The sequence below is a fragment of the Phyllobates terribilis genome, unplaced genomic scaffold, assembly GCF_046119375.1.
Source record: "Phyllobates terribilis strain yellow unplaced genomic scaffold, ASM4611937v1 Scaffold_34__1_contigs__length_13252353, whole genome shotgun sequence".
Taxonomy (NCBI): domain Eukaryota; kingdom Metazoa; phylum Chordata; class Amphibia; order Anura; family Dendrobatidae; genus Phyllobates; species Phyllobates terribilis.
The window spans coordinates 2611753-2627640 of record NW_027362794.1 but is presented as its reverse complement, the minus strand read 5'-3'; the positions used below and the strand labels follow the sequence as shown (position 1 = coordinate 2627640).

Below are 15888 nucleotides of genomic sequence, written 5' to 3'. Positions count from 1 at the left end.
CCAGAATTGGTTTCCGACTACGGTGCCACCCAAGGATTCTGAAAAGTCCATTTGTGGAGATGGCCACCTGGACTCCCGTTAAGAAGACATGCTGTCAACCTCTAGATCCCTCACATGCCTGCACTTTTCGGCTTGCTGCTGCTGCAATCCACGCGTTTTAGATCTGCATAACTCCACCTCTTTTAGCACAGTACCCTCAACCCCCGGCTGTTCCCACCCGCCTCAACACCGTTGGAAGGGAGGAGAACCAATTAAGGCGGGGGGGGTGGAACGAGCAGCTGTCTACCCTTAGCAGGAGGGTTGCTGATTAATTACCTCTCCTGCTGCTGCTGCTGCTGCTGGCTGTCCAGCAGCAGACTGAAGGTGGCTGCTGCTGTGCGCAGGTATATAAAGGCTCAGAGCCTATTATGACACGCGCAGCCAGCGTTCCATTGCCACATTCCGTCTACTGCAGGCGGGATACCTGGATGGCTGAATGTCACTGAGAAGCTCACAGAGACCGCCATAAGCAACAGTTTAAAAGAATGCCACAGACTAATCAACCAAACTTTTTGGGTTGGTTTCTCTTTTATAGTCTGCAGGCATTAAATGAAAGAAGTCAGTGTTCCAGCAGAGGGAGACAACGTTTCAGAAAAGGCATTGTAGCAAACCAAAAAAGAAATTTTAAGCGCAGCAGAGTAACCAGCTCACATACCTGTTAGCTCAGGTGAGTTTAAAAGGCTGCTGTTGATAACAAGGGCATTTGCTAAATAGATGGTGTGTGTGCAACAATATACTGAAAGGTTAATTATATTGTGCAGCTTATCTCACCACCTGTAGTTATTTAGGTGAAAGCTCCAAAATGCTTGCCTAATATGTCTGTTTATCCAAAAGGAAGTATAGAGGGAGAGCTAGATAGATAGCATTGCATTACATTACATGGCAATGCAATGCACAGTTGCTGAAGTTGAACCAAAATGAGCTTGTCATCTGGCTTCTGCAACTTTTAACATGAAAAATCCAATGAGGAGAAGAAAAGCAAAGCCAAAGAGTCCATCCCAAAATCCGACAAACAAGCCAAATGAACAAAAAGCATTGAATTCAATTCTTTCTGATTTTAGAAACTGCATTAAAGAAGGGGTGCACCGGTCCTGGAGATACTGCAATACCAGGTCAATGCGTGGAGTGGACAGAGCAAGCTCTTTTTCCATCTCCCTGTTCTAAAAATCCATTTAATATATGGTCCCCAGATAGGGGACGTATCAGATATTAAACTGATAAGAACAGATCAGGTTTCAACATATTTTATTATGTGCGTAAAAGATGGTTTACAATCAAAAACAGCAACACAAACAATACATTAATAAAACACAGAATTCCACCCATAAAAACCCCATATACGATTAGCATCCCTCCTCCCAATACATTTGACATCCCTCAAGTAATAAATATACATCTGACTAAAAGCAATTTTAAGACAATCCTTCACAGAAATAGCATCACGTTTAAAAAGTAAAATATTGTGTGCCTTCCAAAGGGCGTCTTTCAAACAGTTAATCATACACCAACATATACAATACTGTTGAGGGGTCGGACATTTAAAAAGGCCATATAAAACATATTCATGGTTAAAATCTCTTAAACCGCAAGTCCATTTTAAAAGAATCCCAACTTTGTGCCAAAGTTCCTGTGCAAATGGGCAGTTCCACATAAGGTGCAAGGTGGTTTCGTCATTAACACATGAGTCTCTGGGGCATTTTGCTCTGGCCACCAGGCCTCTCCTGTGTTGAAACTCTCTGGTGGGGAGGCACTGGTGGACCACCATCCATGCGATGTCCTTATGTCCATTTGCTAAGAATTTCCTGAAGACATTCTTCCAAACTTGCTTCGATCTCTCTTCTGAGAAATTTACTATGGGGGTCACATCTTCATTCCTCCTCAGAAAAGATAAAAGCTTCTTGCGGTCTTTAAAAATGTCCATATTAAAATCACCAAGGCTATAAAATCGAACAGTCTTTTCTAAGATTGCTTGGTGTTTGGGGGGGCATAGTAAAACAGGGGAATTCAACGACAACTTAAACCATCTTTTAAAAATCATCCCACAAGTATATTTTAAAAAATAACTTAGCGCACTATTACCATTAAAATGTTTGAAACAAAAGCAGAAATAATTTAAATACAAATAAATATGTAAGTCGGGGACATCCCTTCCGCCGTTCATTTTATTCTTCCTCATTATTTCTCTCCTTAATTTTTCCATTTTGGAGTTCCATAAAAACATAAAGATCATCCTAGTCATTTTTTAATTAAAACATCAGAGGGGGGGTACACCATAGCTATATACAGTATGAGGGGTAACAACACTGATTTTATAATTAAAATTTTCCCCTCCATTGTTAGGGACCTCAAACCCCAAAATGATATTTTCTTTGACATTTTTTCTATGACATTCTCCCAGCTTTGAGTTCCCACATTCTCCTCGTTAAAAACAACTCCAAGAATTTTTACATTGTCTCGTTTTATAGTGAGCTGCGGGAGTTGGGCGGTGTCCCAGGATCCCAAAGTCAGACATTCAGATTTATTTAAATTAAGTTTAAACCCGGATGCCTGGGAAAAAAAATCCAATGCGCAACACCGCCCTCCGGAGGGAAGCAGGGTCCACGCACACAACCGTCACGTCATCCATGTAGCCAAAGACTCTCACATCACTGCCACCTCCGCCAGGAACAGGAACCCCTCTAATCACTTTGTCTTTCCTTATTGCGCTCAGCAGGGGCTCCATGGCGCAGATGAACAGGATGGGCGACAAGGGGCATCCCTGCTTCACTCCGGACTCAAGGGGAACTCCATCTGTTAAAAAGCCATTAAGAGAAATTTGACTAAAACAATTTTTATATAAAATCTTAATACAATTTAAAAGCATATTAGGGATACCCATCCTTTTTAAAACTCTAAAAAGAAATCTATGAGAGACTCTATCGAAAGCTTTTTCAAAATCTAGGGCTAAAAGAGCTACATTTTGACCCCGGTCTCTGGAATACCAAATTACATCCCTTAATACGTTTAAAACCTCTGAAATACTTCTGCCTGGTACACTACAAACCTGCTCAGGCTGGATTAGTTTGGCAATGACATTCCTGAGCCGGTTTGCAACCACCTTAGCAAGTACCTTGTAATCAACGTTTAGGAGAGTTATGGGTCTCCAATTCGCTAGAGCACTGCGATCACCTTTTTTATATATCAAAGACACCACTCCTCTCCTCCACGAAAATGGCAACTGTTCAGAAATAAAAACTTCTTTAAAAAGCATAAAAAGGTCCTCTTTTAAAATGTCCCAAAAAGTAAGATAAAACTCTACAGGTAGTCCGTCACACCCAGGTGCTTTACCCTTAGAGAAACTTTTAAAAACATAAAATAATTCCTCTAAAACAATATCGCGTTCTAAAAACTCCTGGTCTGTAAAATTTAACTTAAAATCGAGATCATTAAGAGCATCAGATAAAAAGGACTCATCTATACACTTTTTACTAAAAAGATGCTTATAAAAGTTAAAAGTAGCATTCAACATTCCCTGCATAGATGTTTCACCCTCTAGATTTGTGATCACTTCTCTTTTATCCATGACTTTTTTGAAGAAGAAGCGAGAGCACTTCTCCCCCTCCTCCAAGTGCTGCACTCTAGAGTTAAAAATAATCTCTTTCCCCTTTGTGTCTATGCAGTTCTGGATTTCAGTTTTTAGGCTAGCAATATCATCTCCCACCTCCACCCCTAGCTCTTTGAATTTAAAAAGTGTTTGTAGTTTGGTATTAAGATCACTAAAACATCTTTTTTTCTCTCTAGCTTTACGTCTCCCTGCTTTTATAAAAAACATTCTGACTTTTTTTTTCAAATTTTCCCACCAGGTTACCATAGGGGCATCAGAAGGTTTTTGTCGCCGCCAGGCTTGATAGGCTTTACCAAAGTCTTGTCGAATCAGAGGGTCCTCCAGCAGGTAAGTACTTAGACGCCAGAGGCCCCTGTTGACCCTCTGTTCATCCCGGTATTCTAGGTGCACCTCCAAGCCCTTATGGTCAGAAAATATATTTGATGTTAAAACACATTTTACAGGGTTAAAATCATCTGATAGGAAAATAAAATCGATCCTGGAGGACACCCCTCTTCCGGACCACGTATAACCAGGGTCCGTCGGCAGGAGTGACCTCCACGCATCGCATAATTTAAAATCAGTTATAAAATCTTTCAATAGATGACATGACTTATCCAATTTGCGTAAAGGGTCACCCCCCGCTCGTTGTTCACTAGCACAAAGACAATTAAAATCACCCCCTACGATCAGGGGAGATGACCCAGTACAGTACAATGGCAATATCCCAAATAAATTAATTCTCTCTTGCTTATCAGGGGGAGCATAAATATTCATTACACGTAGGGTAAAACCATTAAATTTAAAATGCACTAAAACCACTCTGCCTGGTACTATTTCTGTGACAGCATTTACAGTAATATTTCTCCCACGACAGAGGAAGCCCACCCCCGCTGACTTGTTGTCATTGGAGCCAGACCAGATGGAGGGCCCCAGTCTCCAATCTGTCTTGATGTCATTATAATTTAGTGCATGTTGTATCCCGCATTCCTGTAATAAACAAATGTCAAAGTCAGCGGTTTCTAAATACTTGAATAGAGCAGCCCTACGAACTGGGCTCTTTAATGACCTCACATTCAATGAGACAAGCCTTAATGTCGGCATTCATAGGTCAGGGTGGTGGATCTTCCATGAGGACACCTGACTCAAAGCCCTGTATGTCAAATTGCTCCAGGACATCCGGGCTAGAGGACCCAAACGACTCGATATTCTGTGAGCCGGCGGTTGCCCCCTCGTAGGTCACGGTTCCCAGCCACATTCCAGGAGACGCTGGGGCTTCGACATTCCGTCTCTTTTTCGGGGCAGACTCCACTAGGTCACTGGTGCAGTCCTCCTCTTCCTCCACCTCCTCCAGGGGGAGAGACTGGTCCATCAGGATAAGATCACCAACACCGATTCCCTGATGTTCGCCACCTAGAAGCAAAGCCCCCTCATCTGGCTGGCTAATCGCCCTGGAAGATCCTGAGGCCATCGCTGCGTGGTCCCCTGTAGCCAACCGCACAGGGGCACCACCCTCCAGCCCAACAGGATCGGTATCGGGAACCATCGACACGGAGGATACCCTCCCAGAAGGAGGACCCCTCCGCTCCGGTCCATGCGAGGTCCGCCCATCGTTAAGGGACTTCGATGCAGGGGCCGCCCCAGAGGGGCCTCCGGCTCCCTGCTCCATCCCAGCCTTCTCGCCCTTCGAACCGCCCTCCGACGCCGGCCCGCCAGTGAAGACCGGCGGGCGCATCGGCTCAGCTGCAGAAGATGCAGCTTCTGCATAGGTCCTGGTCCTGGTCCTGTTGGGGCATCCTCGGAACATGTGCCCCGCCTCACCACAAAGATTGCATTTCCTCCCAGCGGGACAGTCCTTCATTAAATGTCCGTAACAGCTGCAATTATTGCAGCGGTCTACTTTCCTGCCCGTGCAGGACGTTTGGGTATGACCCATTTGTCCACAGTTCCTGCAACATACCGGCATTCCAGGGTAAAATAAGTAGCCTCTGCTCTTACCGATCACAAATGTTGAGGGAGGGTGTAGCATTCCTCCCACTCCGCTTGGGTCCCTCTTTAGACGGGCCATGTACCTCCTCTTGCCGCACCAGAAGCCTACCGCGTTCTTCACAGTGCCCAGGTATCTCAGATCATCACAATAACGGATAAGGTAGGTCGAGATGTCTGCAGCTTCCACAAAGGGGTTCGGGAAATGCACCACGATAGGGATCTCGTCATAGGCATACAATAGACAAAAGGTTAGTCCATCCAATTCATCTAAGTAGTTTTTCTCATTTACCTTTTGTACGAGTTGGTGACAGCATCCCTGGCTCTTGAAGGTGATGGTGTAAGTCCCCTTGTACTCATTGTCCTGGAAGCAGAATATGTCTTCCCGCCGAAACTCCAGAACTCCAAGCAGAATCCTATGGCAGATGTAGTCCAAGTTCTTCTCCGTCCTCGATCCTGCTCCAACTTCAATCCTCACGGTGTTCCGCATCCGGGCATCACACGATGAATATGTGAGCGTTGCCGGCATCCTTCACTCAGGAACGTACCGACTCTTCTCTCTGAAAGGCGCAAGCCTTCATGGGATCCCTTCCCGTTGCTCCCGGACTAATCCTTCCTCCCAATAGCAGCAGGGGGGTTAAGTCCCTCCGAAGAGGAACGATCCCCCCCAGGCCGAGAGAAAGGGTACCAAGAGCACCTCACAGGCAAGACCACACAGGTAAACCTGATAGATCGTGCCAAAAGGCCGAGAAGCGATAACCAGAATTGGTTTCCGACTACGGTGCCACCCAAGGATTCTGAAAAGTCCATTTGTGGAGATGGCCACCTGGACTCCCGTTAAGAAGACATGCTGTCAACCTCTAGATCCCTCACATGCCTGCACTTTTCGGCTTGCTGCTGCTGCAATCCACGCGTTTTAGATCTGCATAACTCCACCTCTTTTAGCACAGTACCCTCAACCCCCGGCTGTTCCCACCCGCCTCAACACCGTTGGAAGGGAGGAGAACCAATTAAGGCGGGGGGGGGTGGAACGAGCAGCTGTCTACCCTTAGCAGGAGGGTTGCTGATTAATTACCTCTCCTGCTGCTGCTGCTGCTGCTGGCTGTCCAGCAGCAGACTGAAGGTGGCTGCTGCTGTGCGCAGGTATATAAAGGCTCAGAGCCTATTATGACACGCGCAGCCAGCGTTCCATTGCCACATTCCGTCTACTGCAGGCGGGATACCTGGATGGCTGAATGTCACTGAGAAGCTCACAGAGACTGCCATAAGCAACAGTTTAAAAGAATGCCACAGACTAATCAACCAAACTTTTTGGGTTGGTTTCTCTTTTATAGTCTGCAGGCATTAAATGAAAGAAGTCAGTGTTCCAGCAGAGGGAGACAACGTTTCAGAAAAGGCATTGTAGCAAACCAAAAAAGAAATTTTAAGCGCAGCAGAGTAACCAGCTCACATACCTGTTAGCTCAGGTGAGTTTAAAAGGCTGCTGTTGATAACAAGGGCATTTGCTAAATAGATGGTGTGTGTGCAACAATATACTGAAAGGTCAATTATATTGTGCAGCTTATCTCACCACCTGTAGTTATTTAGGTGAAAGCTCCAAAATGCTTGCCTAATATGTCTGTTTATCCAAAAGGAAGTATAGAGGGAGAGCTAGATAGATAGCATTGCATTACATTACATGGCAATGCAATGCACAGTTGCTGAAGTTGAACCAAAATGAGCTTGTCATCTGGCTTCTGCAACTTTTAACATGAAAAATCCAATGAGGAGAAGAAAAGCAAAGCCAAAGAGTCCATCCCAAAATCCGACAAACAAGCCAAATGAACAAAAAGCATTGAATTCAATTCTTTCTGATTTTAGAAACTGCATTAAAGAAGGGGTGCACCGGTCCTGGAGATACTGCAATACCAGGTCAATGCGTGGAGTGGACAGAGCAAGCTCTTTTTCCATCTCCCTGTTCTAAAAATCCATTTAATATATGGTCCCCAGATAGGGGACGTATCAGATATTAAACTGATAAGAACAGATACTACACTTGATCTTAGCCAAAAGGCCGAGAAGCGATAACCAGAATTGGTTTCCGACTACGGTGCCACCCAAGGATTCTGAAAAGTCCATTTGTGGAGATGGCCACCTGGACTCCCGTTAAGAAGACATGCTGTCAACCTCTAGATCCCTCACATGCCTGCACTTTTTGGCTTGCTGCTGCTGCAATCCACGCGTTTTAGATCTGCATAACTCCACCTCTTTTAGCACAGTACCCTCAACCCCCGGCTGTTCCCACCCGCCTCAACACCGTTGGAAGGGAGGAGAACCAATTAAGGCGGGGGGGGGGTGGAACGAGCAGCTGTCTACCCTTAGCAGGAGGGTTGCTGATTAATTACCTCTCCTGCTGCTGCTGCTGCTGCTGCTGGCTGTCCAGCAGCAGACTGAAGGTGGCTGCTGCTGTGCGCAGGTATATAAAGGCTCAGAGCCTATTATGACACGCGCAGCCAGCGTTCCATTGCCACATTCCGTCTACTGCAGGCGGGATACCTGGATGGCTGAATGTCACTGAGAAGCTCACAGAGACCGCCATAAGCAACAGTTTAAAAGAATGCCACAGACTAATCAACCAAACTTTTTGGGTTTGTTTCTCTTTTATAGTCTGCAGGCATTAAATGAAAGAAGTCAGTGTTCCAGCAGAGGGAGACAACGTTTCAGAAAAGGCATTGTAGCAAACCAAAAAAGAAATTTTAAGCGCAGCAGAGTAACCAGCTCACATACCTGTTAGCTCAGGTGAGTTTAAAAGGCTGCTGTTGATAACAAGGGCATTTGCTAAATAGATGGTGTGTGTGCAACAATATACTGAAAGGTCAATTATATTGTGCAGCTTATCTCACCACCTGTAGTTATTTAGGTGAAAGCTCCAAAATGCTTGCCTAATATGTCTGTTTATCCAAAAGGAAGTATAGAGGGAGAGCTAGATAGATAGCATTGCATTACATTACATGGCAATGCAATGCACAGTTGCTGAAGTTGAACCAAAATGAGCTTGTCATCTGGCTTCTGCAACTTTTAACATGAAAAATCCAATGAGGAGAAGAAAAGCAAAGCCAAAGAGTCCATCCCAAAATCCGACAAACAAGCCAAATGAACAAAAAGCATTGAATTCAATTCTTTCTGATTTTAGAAACTGCATTAAAGAAGGGGTGCCCCGGTCCTGGAGATACTGCAATACCAGGTCAATGCGTGGAGTGGACAGAGCAAGCTCTTTTTCCATCTCCCTGTTCTAAAAATCCATTTAATATATGGTCCCCAGATAGGGGACGTATCAGATATTAAACTGATAAGAACAGATACTACACTTGATCTTAGCCAAAAGGCCGAGAAGCGATAACCAGAATTGGTTTCCGACTACGGTGCCACCCAAGGATTCTGAAAAGTCCATTTGTGGAGATGGCCACCTGGACTCCCGTTAAGAAGACATGCTGTCAACCTCTAGATCCCTCACATGCCTGCACTTTTCGGCTTGCTGCTGCTGCAATCCACGCGTTTTAGATCTGCATAACTCCACCTCTTTTAGTACAGTACCCTCAACCCCCGGCTGTTCCCACCCGCCTCAACACCGTTGGAAGGGAGGAGAACCAATTAAGGCGGGGGGGGGGTGGAACGAGCAGCTGTCTACCCTTAGCAGGAGGGTTGCTGATTAATTACCTCTCCTGCTGCTGCTGCTGGCTGTCCAGCAGCAGACTGAAGGTGGCTGCTGCTGTGCGCAGGTATATAAAGGCTCAGAGCCTATTATGACACGCGCAGCCAGCGTTCCATTGCCACATTCCGTCTACTGCAGGCGGGATACCTGGATGGCTGAATGTCACTGAGAAGCTCACAGAGACCGCCATAAGCAACAGTTTAAAAGAATGCCACAGACTAATCAACCAAACTTTTTGGGTTGGTTTCTCTTTTATAGTCTGCAGGCATTAAATGAAAGAAGTCAGTGTTCCAGCAGAGGGAGACAACGTTTCAGAAAAGGCATTGTAGCAAACCAAAAAAGAAATTTTAAGCGCAGCAGAGTAACCAGCTCACATACCTGTTAGCTCAGGTGAGTTTAAAAGGCTGCTGTTGATAACAAGGGCATTTGCTAAATAGATGGTGTGTGTGCAACAATATACTGAAAGGTCAATTATATTGTGCAGCTTATCTCACCACCTGTAGTTATTTAGGTGAAAGCTCCAAAATGCTTGCCTAATATGTCTGTTTATCCAAAAGGAAGTATAGAGGGAGAGCTAGATAGATAGCATTGCATTACATTACATGGCAATGCAATGCACAGTTGCTGAAGTTGAACCAAAATGAGCTTGTCATCTGGCTTCTGCAACTTTTAACATGAAAAATCCAATGAGGAGAAGAAAAGCAAAGCCAAAGAGTCCATCCCAAAATCCGACAAACAAGCCAAATGAACAAAAAGCATTGAATTCAATTCTTTCTGATTTTAGAAACTGCATTAAAGAAGGGGTGCACCGGTCCTGGAGATACTGCAATACCAGGTCAATGCGTGGAGTGGACAGAGCAAGCTCTTTTTCCATCTCCCTGTTCTAAAAATCCATTTAATATATGGTCCCCAGATAGGGGACGTATCAGATATTAAACTGATAAGAACAGATACTACACTTGATCTTAGCCAAAAGGCCGAGAAGCGATAACCAGAATTGGTTTCCGACTACGGTGCCACCCAAGGATTCTGAAAAGTCCATTTGTGGAGATGGCCACCTGGACTCCCGTTAAGAAGACATGCTGTCAACCTCTAGATCCCTCACATGCCTGCACTTTTCGGCTTGCTGCTGCTGCAATCCACGCGTTTTAGATCTGCATAACTCCACCTCTTTTAGCACAGTACCCTCAACCCCCGGCTGTTCCCACCCGCCTCAACACCGTTGGAAGGGAGGAGAACCAATTAAGGCGGGGGGGGGTGGAACGAGCAGCTGTCTACCCTTAGCAGGAGGGTTGCTGATTAATTACCTCTCCTGCTGCTGCTGCTGCTGCTGGCTGTCCAGCAGCAGACTGAAGGTGGCTGCTGCTGTGCGCAGGTATATAAAGGCTCAGAGCCTATTATGACACGCGCAGCCAGCGTTCCATTGCCACATTCCGTCTACTGCAGGCGGGATACCTGGATGGCTGAATGTCACTGAGAAGCTCACAGAGACTGCCATAAGCAACAGTTTAAAAGAATGCCACAGACTAATCAACCAAACTTTTTGGGTTGGTTTCTCTTTTATAGTCTGCAGGCATTAAATGAAAGAAGTCAGTGTTCCAGCAGAGGGAGACAACGTTTCAGAAAAGGCATTGTAGCAAACCAAAAAAGAAATTTTAAGCGCAGCAGAGTAACCAGCTCACATACCTGTTAGCTCAGGTGAGTTTAAAAGGCTGCTGTTGATAACAAGGGCATTTGCTAAATAGATGGTGTGTGTGCAACAATATACTGAAAGGTCAATTATATTGTGCAGCTTATCTCACCACCTGTAGTTATTTAGGTGAAAGCTCCAAAATGCTTGCCTAATATGTCTGTTTATCCAAAAGGAAGTATAGAGGGAGAGCTAGATAGATAGCATTGCATTACATTACATGGCAATGCAATGCACAGTTGCTGAAGTTGAACCAAAATGAGCTTGTCATCTGGCTTCTGCAACTTTTAACATGAAAAATCCAATGAGGAGAAGAAAAGCAAAGCCAAAGAGTCCATCCCAAAATCCGACAAACAAGCCAAATGAACAAAAAGCATTGAATTCAATTCTTTCTGATTTTAGAAACTGCATTAAAGAAGGGGTGCACCGGTCCTGGAGATACTGCAATACCAGGTCAATGCGTGGAGTGGACAGAGCAAGCTCTTTTTCCATCTCCCTGTTCTAAAAATCCATTTAATATATGGTCCCCAGATAGGGGACGTATCAGATATTAAACTGATAAGAACAGATACTACACTTGATCTTAGCCAAAAGGCCGAGAAGCGATAACCAGAATTGGTTTCCGACTACGGTGCCACCCAAGGATTCTGAAAAGTCCATTTGTGGAGATGGCCACCTGGACTCCCGTTAAGAAGACATGCTGTCAACCTCTAGATCCCTCACATGCCTGCACTTTTTGGCTTGCTGCTGCTGCAATCCACGCGTTTTAGATCTGCATAACTCCACCTCTTTTAGCACAGTACCCTCAACCCCCGGCTGTTCCCACCCGCCTCAACACCGTTGGAAGGGAGGAGAACCAATTAAGGCGGGGGGGGGGTGGAACGAGCAGCTGTCTACCCTTAGCAGGAGGGTTGCTGATTAATTACCTCTCCTGCTGCTGCTGCTGCTGCTGCTGGCTGTCCAGCAGCAGACTGAAGGTGGCTGCTGCTGTGCGCAGGTATATAAAGGCTCAGAGCCTATTATGACACGCGCAGCCAGCGTTCCATTGCCACATTCCGTCTACTGCAGGCGGGATACCTGGATGGCTGAATGTCACTGAGAAGCTCACAGAGACCGCCATAAGCAACAGTTTAAAAGAATGCCACAGACTAATCAACCAAACTTTTTGGGTTTGTTTCTCTTTTATAGTCTGCAGGCATTAAATGAAAGAAGTCAGTGTTCCAGCAGAGGGAGACAACGTTTCAGAAAAGGCATTGTAGCAAACCAAAAAAGAAATTTTAAGCGCAGCAGAGTAACCAGCTCACATACCTGTTAGCTCAGGTGAGTTTAAAAGGCTGCTGTTGATAACAAGGGCATTTGCTAAATAGATGGTGTGTGTGCAACAATATACTGAAAGGTCAATTATATTGTGCAGCTTATCTCACCACCTGTAGTTATTTAGGTGAAAGCTCCAAAATGCTTGCCTAATATGTCTGTTTATCCAAAAGGAAGTATAGAGGGAGAGCTAGATAGATAGCATTGCATTACATTACATGGCAATGCAATGCACAGTTGCTGAAGTTGAACCAAAATGAGCTTGTCATCTGGCTTCTGCAACTTTTAACATGAAAAATCCAATGAGGAGAAGAAAAGCAAAGCCAAAGAGTCCATCCCAAAATCCGACAAACAAGCCAAATGAACAAAAAGCATTGAATTCAATTCTTTCTGATTTTAGAAACTGCATTAAAGAAGGGGTGCCCCGGTCCTGGAGATACTGCAATACCAGGTCAATGCGTGGAGTGGACAGAGCAAGCTCTTTTTCCATCTCCCTGTTCTAAAAATCCATTTAATATATGGTCCCCAGATAGGGGACGTATCAGATATTAAACTGATAAGAACAGATACTACACTTGATCTTAGCCAAAAGGCCGAGAAGCGATAACCAGAATTGGTTTCCGACTACGGTGCCACCCAAGGATTCTGAAAAGTCCATTTGTGGAGATGGCCACCTGGACTCCCGTTAAGAAGACATGCTGTCAACCTCTAGATCCCTCACATGCCTGCACTTTTCGGCTTGCTGCTGCTGCAATCCACGCGTTTTAGATCTGCATAACTCCACCTCTTTTAGTACAGTACCCTCAACCCCCGGCTGTTCCCACCCGCCTCAACACCGTTGGAAGGGAGGAGAACCAATTAAGGCGGGGGGGGGGTGGAACGAGCAGCTGTCTACCCTTAGCAGGAGGGTTGCTGATTAATTACCTCTCCTGCTGCTGCTGCTGGCTGTCCAGCAGCAGACTGAAGGTGGCTGCTGCTGTGCGCAGGTATATAAAGGCTCAGAGCCTATTATGACACGCGCAGCCAGCGTTCCATTGCCACATTCCGTCTACTGCAGGCGGGATACCTGGATGGCTGAATGTCACTGAGAAGCTCACAGAGACCGCCATAAGCAACAGTTTAAAAGAATGCCACAGACTAATCAACCAAACTTTTTGGGTTGGTTTCTCTTTTATAGTCTGCAGGCATTAAATGAAAGAAGTCAGTGTTCCAGCAGAGGGAGACAACGTTTCAGAAAAGGCATTGTAGCAAACCAAAAAAGAAATTTTAAGCGCAGCAGAGTAACCAGCTCACATACCTGTTAGCTCAGGTGAGTTTAAAAGGCTGCTGTTGATAACAAGGGCATTTGCTAAATAGATGGTGTGTGTGCAACAATATACTGAAAGGTCAATTATATTGTGCAGCTTATCTCACCACCTGTAGTTATTTAGGTGAAAGCTCCAAAATGCTTGCCTAATATGTCTGTTTATCCAAAAGGAAGTATAGAGGGAGAGCTAGATAGATAGCATTGCATTACATTACATGGCAATGCAATGCACAGTTGCTGAAGTTGAACCAAAATGAGCTTGTCATCTGGCTTCTGCAACTTTTAACATGAAAAATCCAATGAGGAGAAGAAAAGCAAAGCCAAAGAGTCCATCCCAAAATCCGACAAACAAGCCAAATGAACAAAAAGCATTGAATTCAATTCTTTCTGATTTTAGAAACTGCATTAAAGAAGGGGTGCACCGGTCCTGGAGATACTGCAATACCAGGTCAATGCGTGGAGTGGACAGAGCAAGCTCTTTTTCCATCTCCCTGTTCTAAAAATCCATTTAATATATGGTCCCCAGATAGGGGACGTATCAGATATTAAACTGATAAGAACAGATTTTTTTTTTTTTTTTTTTTTTTTATTTGGCTATCCCCTGCAGAGGGATAAAACCGTTTATTAAAACTTTAACAAATTACAAGCATAATTAAACAAATACCAAACGTTAAAAGACAAATGAAATTTACAAAACAAAAAAATACAAAGATTTTAAATAATTAGGTTCCATTGGTCAACAAGCCATTTTTTGGAAATATGTACATTCTTCTTTTTGTCAATTAAATAATAAGTGTACATTTCACATAAACATAAACTTAAAACATCATTCACTGATAAAACATCTTGTTTAAAAATAGCAATGTTGCGCGCTTTCCAGAGAGATGACTTGGCGCAGTTCACTGTCTTCCAAGCCATTGTGTACTGGTCCATTGTGGGGCATTCCATAAGTCCGTATAGCACAGTTTTATATGTAAAGTCCTTGAGGTCTGCCACCCTTTCCAGTAGGGGGAGCAGTCTTCTCCAGAAATCCTTTGCAAAATTACATGTCCATAATAGATGTTCCACCGTTTCCTCTTCTTGGCATCCGGCTCTTGGGCAGATGGCAGACCTCACAAATCCTCTTCTGTATTGGAATGCCCGGCAAGGAAGACAGCGGTGCATGCAACTCCAAGCCAGATCTCTCTGTTCATTAAAAAGATAAAAAACGTTAATCATTTTCCAGATAGACATAGATTTGTCATCATCATATCTGTCAACATTACATATTTCCTCACTTTTACGTATTTCTTTATTTAGTTTCTTACTATTTCTTAATTCCTCTATTTTCTTAGTCCCTAAATTAAAATCGGACACTATTTTCCTTAAAATCTCATAATGCGTCGACAAATTAAAAGCATGGGGCACAGATATATTAACTTCATACCATCCAAACTTTCTCATAAAAAATCCTGTATTAAAACGCATAAAAAAGGACCAATAGTGATTCTTAAAAAGGGCATTAAAACAGTAAACGAACAGATGGATTAAAAGAAACCTATTAAAATCTGGAAAATCTTTACCACCTTTTACTTTTGATTTCATCACGATTTCTCTTTTCAGCTTTTCCATTTTTGAGTTCCAAAAGAAGGTAAAACAGGTTTTGGTTATCTTTTTTAAAACATTAACAGGCGGGGGGAAAACCATGCTAAGATACAATAAAAGAGGTAAAATCACCATCTTTAAAACCAATACTTTACCCTCCATTGTAAGTCTCCTCATGTTCCACATACATATTTTCGTATTTACTTTCTGTGTAACTGTTTCCCAACTATTATAACCATCATTATTTTCAGTGAATGATATACCTAAAATGGAAATGGATTCGGAGACATTAATTGGTACATCACGTAAAATCATCCCCCCAACACTTAAAATGTTACACTTATTAAAATTGATTTTAAAACCAGAAGCTAGGCAAAAGGATTGCACTTGATGGAGAGTGGCCGTAAGTGATGGTGCATCTGTACACAAGACCGCCACGTCATCCATGTAGCCTACAACCTTGGCCTCCAAACCACCGCTTCCAGGCAGAGGGACACCGCATATCTGTTTATTTTGGCGTATTGCACATAACATTGGTTCCAGTGCACAGATAAACAGTAGGGGGGACAGAGGGCATCCCTGTTTCACCCCTGACCGTAAAAATACCTCTTGTGTCTTAAAACCATTCACTAAAATCTTACTTGTACAATCCTTGTAAAATGCTTTAAGCGATAGTAAAAACCCTTCTGGTATGC

At 44.0% G+C, this 15888-nt stretch overlaps 6 non-coding genes and 1 pseudogene across 6 annotated transcripts; all 7 read right to left on the bottom strand.

The window, feature by feature from the left end:
• Positions 1 to 1114: 1114 nt before the first annotated feature.
• Positions 1115 to 1304, bottom strand: LOC141182019 (U2 spliceosomal RNA). The gene has a single exon (XR_012257515.1). It is a non-coding gene; the product is annotated as a U2 spliceosomal RNA (small nuclear RNA).
• A 6178-nt stretch (positions 1305 to 7482) lies between these two features.
• On the bottom strand, positions 7483 to 7673 carry LOC141180688 (U2 spliceosomal RNA). The gene has a single exon (XR_012256334.1). It is a non-coding gene; the product is annotated as a U2 spliceosomal RNA (small nuclear RNA).
• Positions 7674 to 8794: 1121 nt separating this feature from the next.
• LOC141181684 (U2 spliceosomal RNA) lies at positions 8795 to 8985 on the bottom strand. Its single transcript, XR_012257238.1, has one exon. It is a non-coding gene; the product is annotated as a U2 spliceosomal RNA (small nuclear RNA).
• A 1112-nt stretch (positions 8986 to 10097) lies between these two features.
• Positions 10098 to 10288, bottom strand: LOC141180676 (U2 spliceosomal RNA). The gene has a single exon (XR_012256323.1). It is a non-coding gene; the product is annotated as a U2 spliceosomal RNA (small nuclear RNA).
• A 1117-nt stretch (positions 10289 to 11405) lies between these two features.
• LOC141180664 (U2 spliceosomal RNA) lies at positions 11406 to 11596 on the bottom strand. Its single transcript, XR_012256312.1, has one exon. It is a non-coding gene; the product is annotated as a U2 spliceosomal RNA (small nuclear RNA).
• A 1121-nt stretch (positions 11597 to 12717) lies between these two features.
• On the bottom strand, positions 12718 to 12908 carry LOC141181683 (U2 spliceosomal RNA). The gene has a single exon (XR_012257237.1). It is a non-coding gene; the product is annotated as a U2 spliceosomal RNA (small nuclear RNA).
• Positions 12909 to 14020: 1112 nt separating this feature from the next.
• Positions 14021 to 14222, bottom strand: LOC141182023 (U2 spliceosomal RNA; annotated as a pseudogene).
• Between the last annotated feature and the right edge of the window lie 1666 nt (positions 14223 to 15888).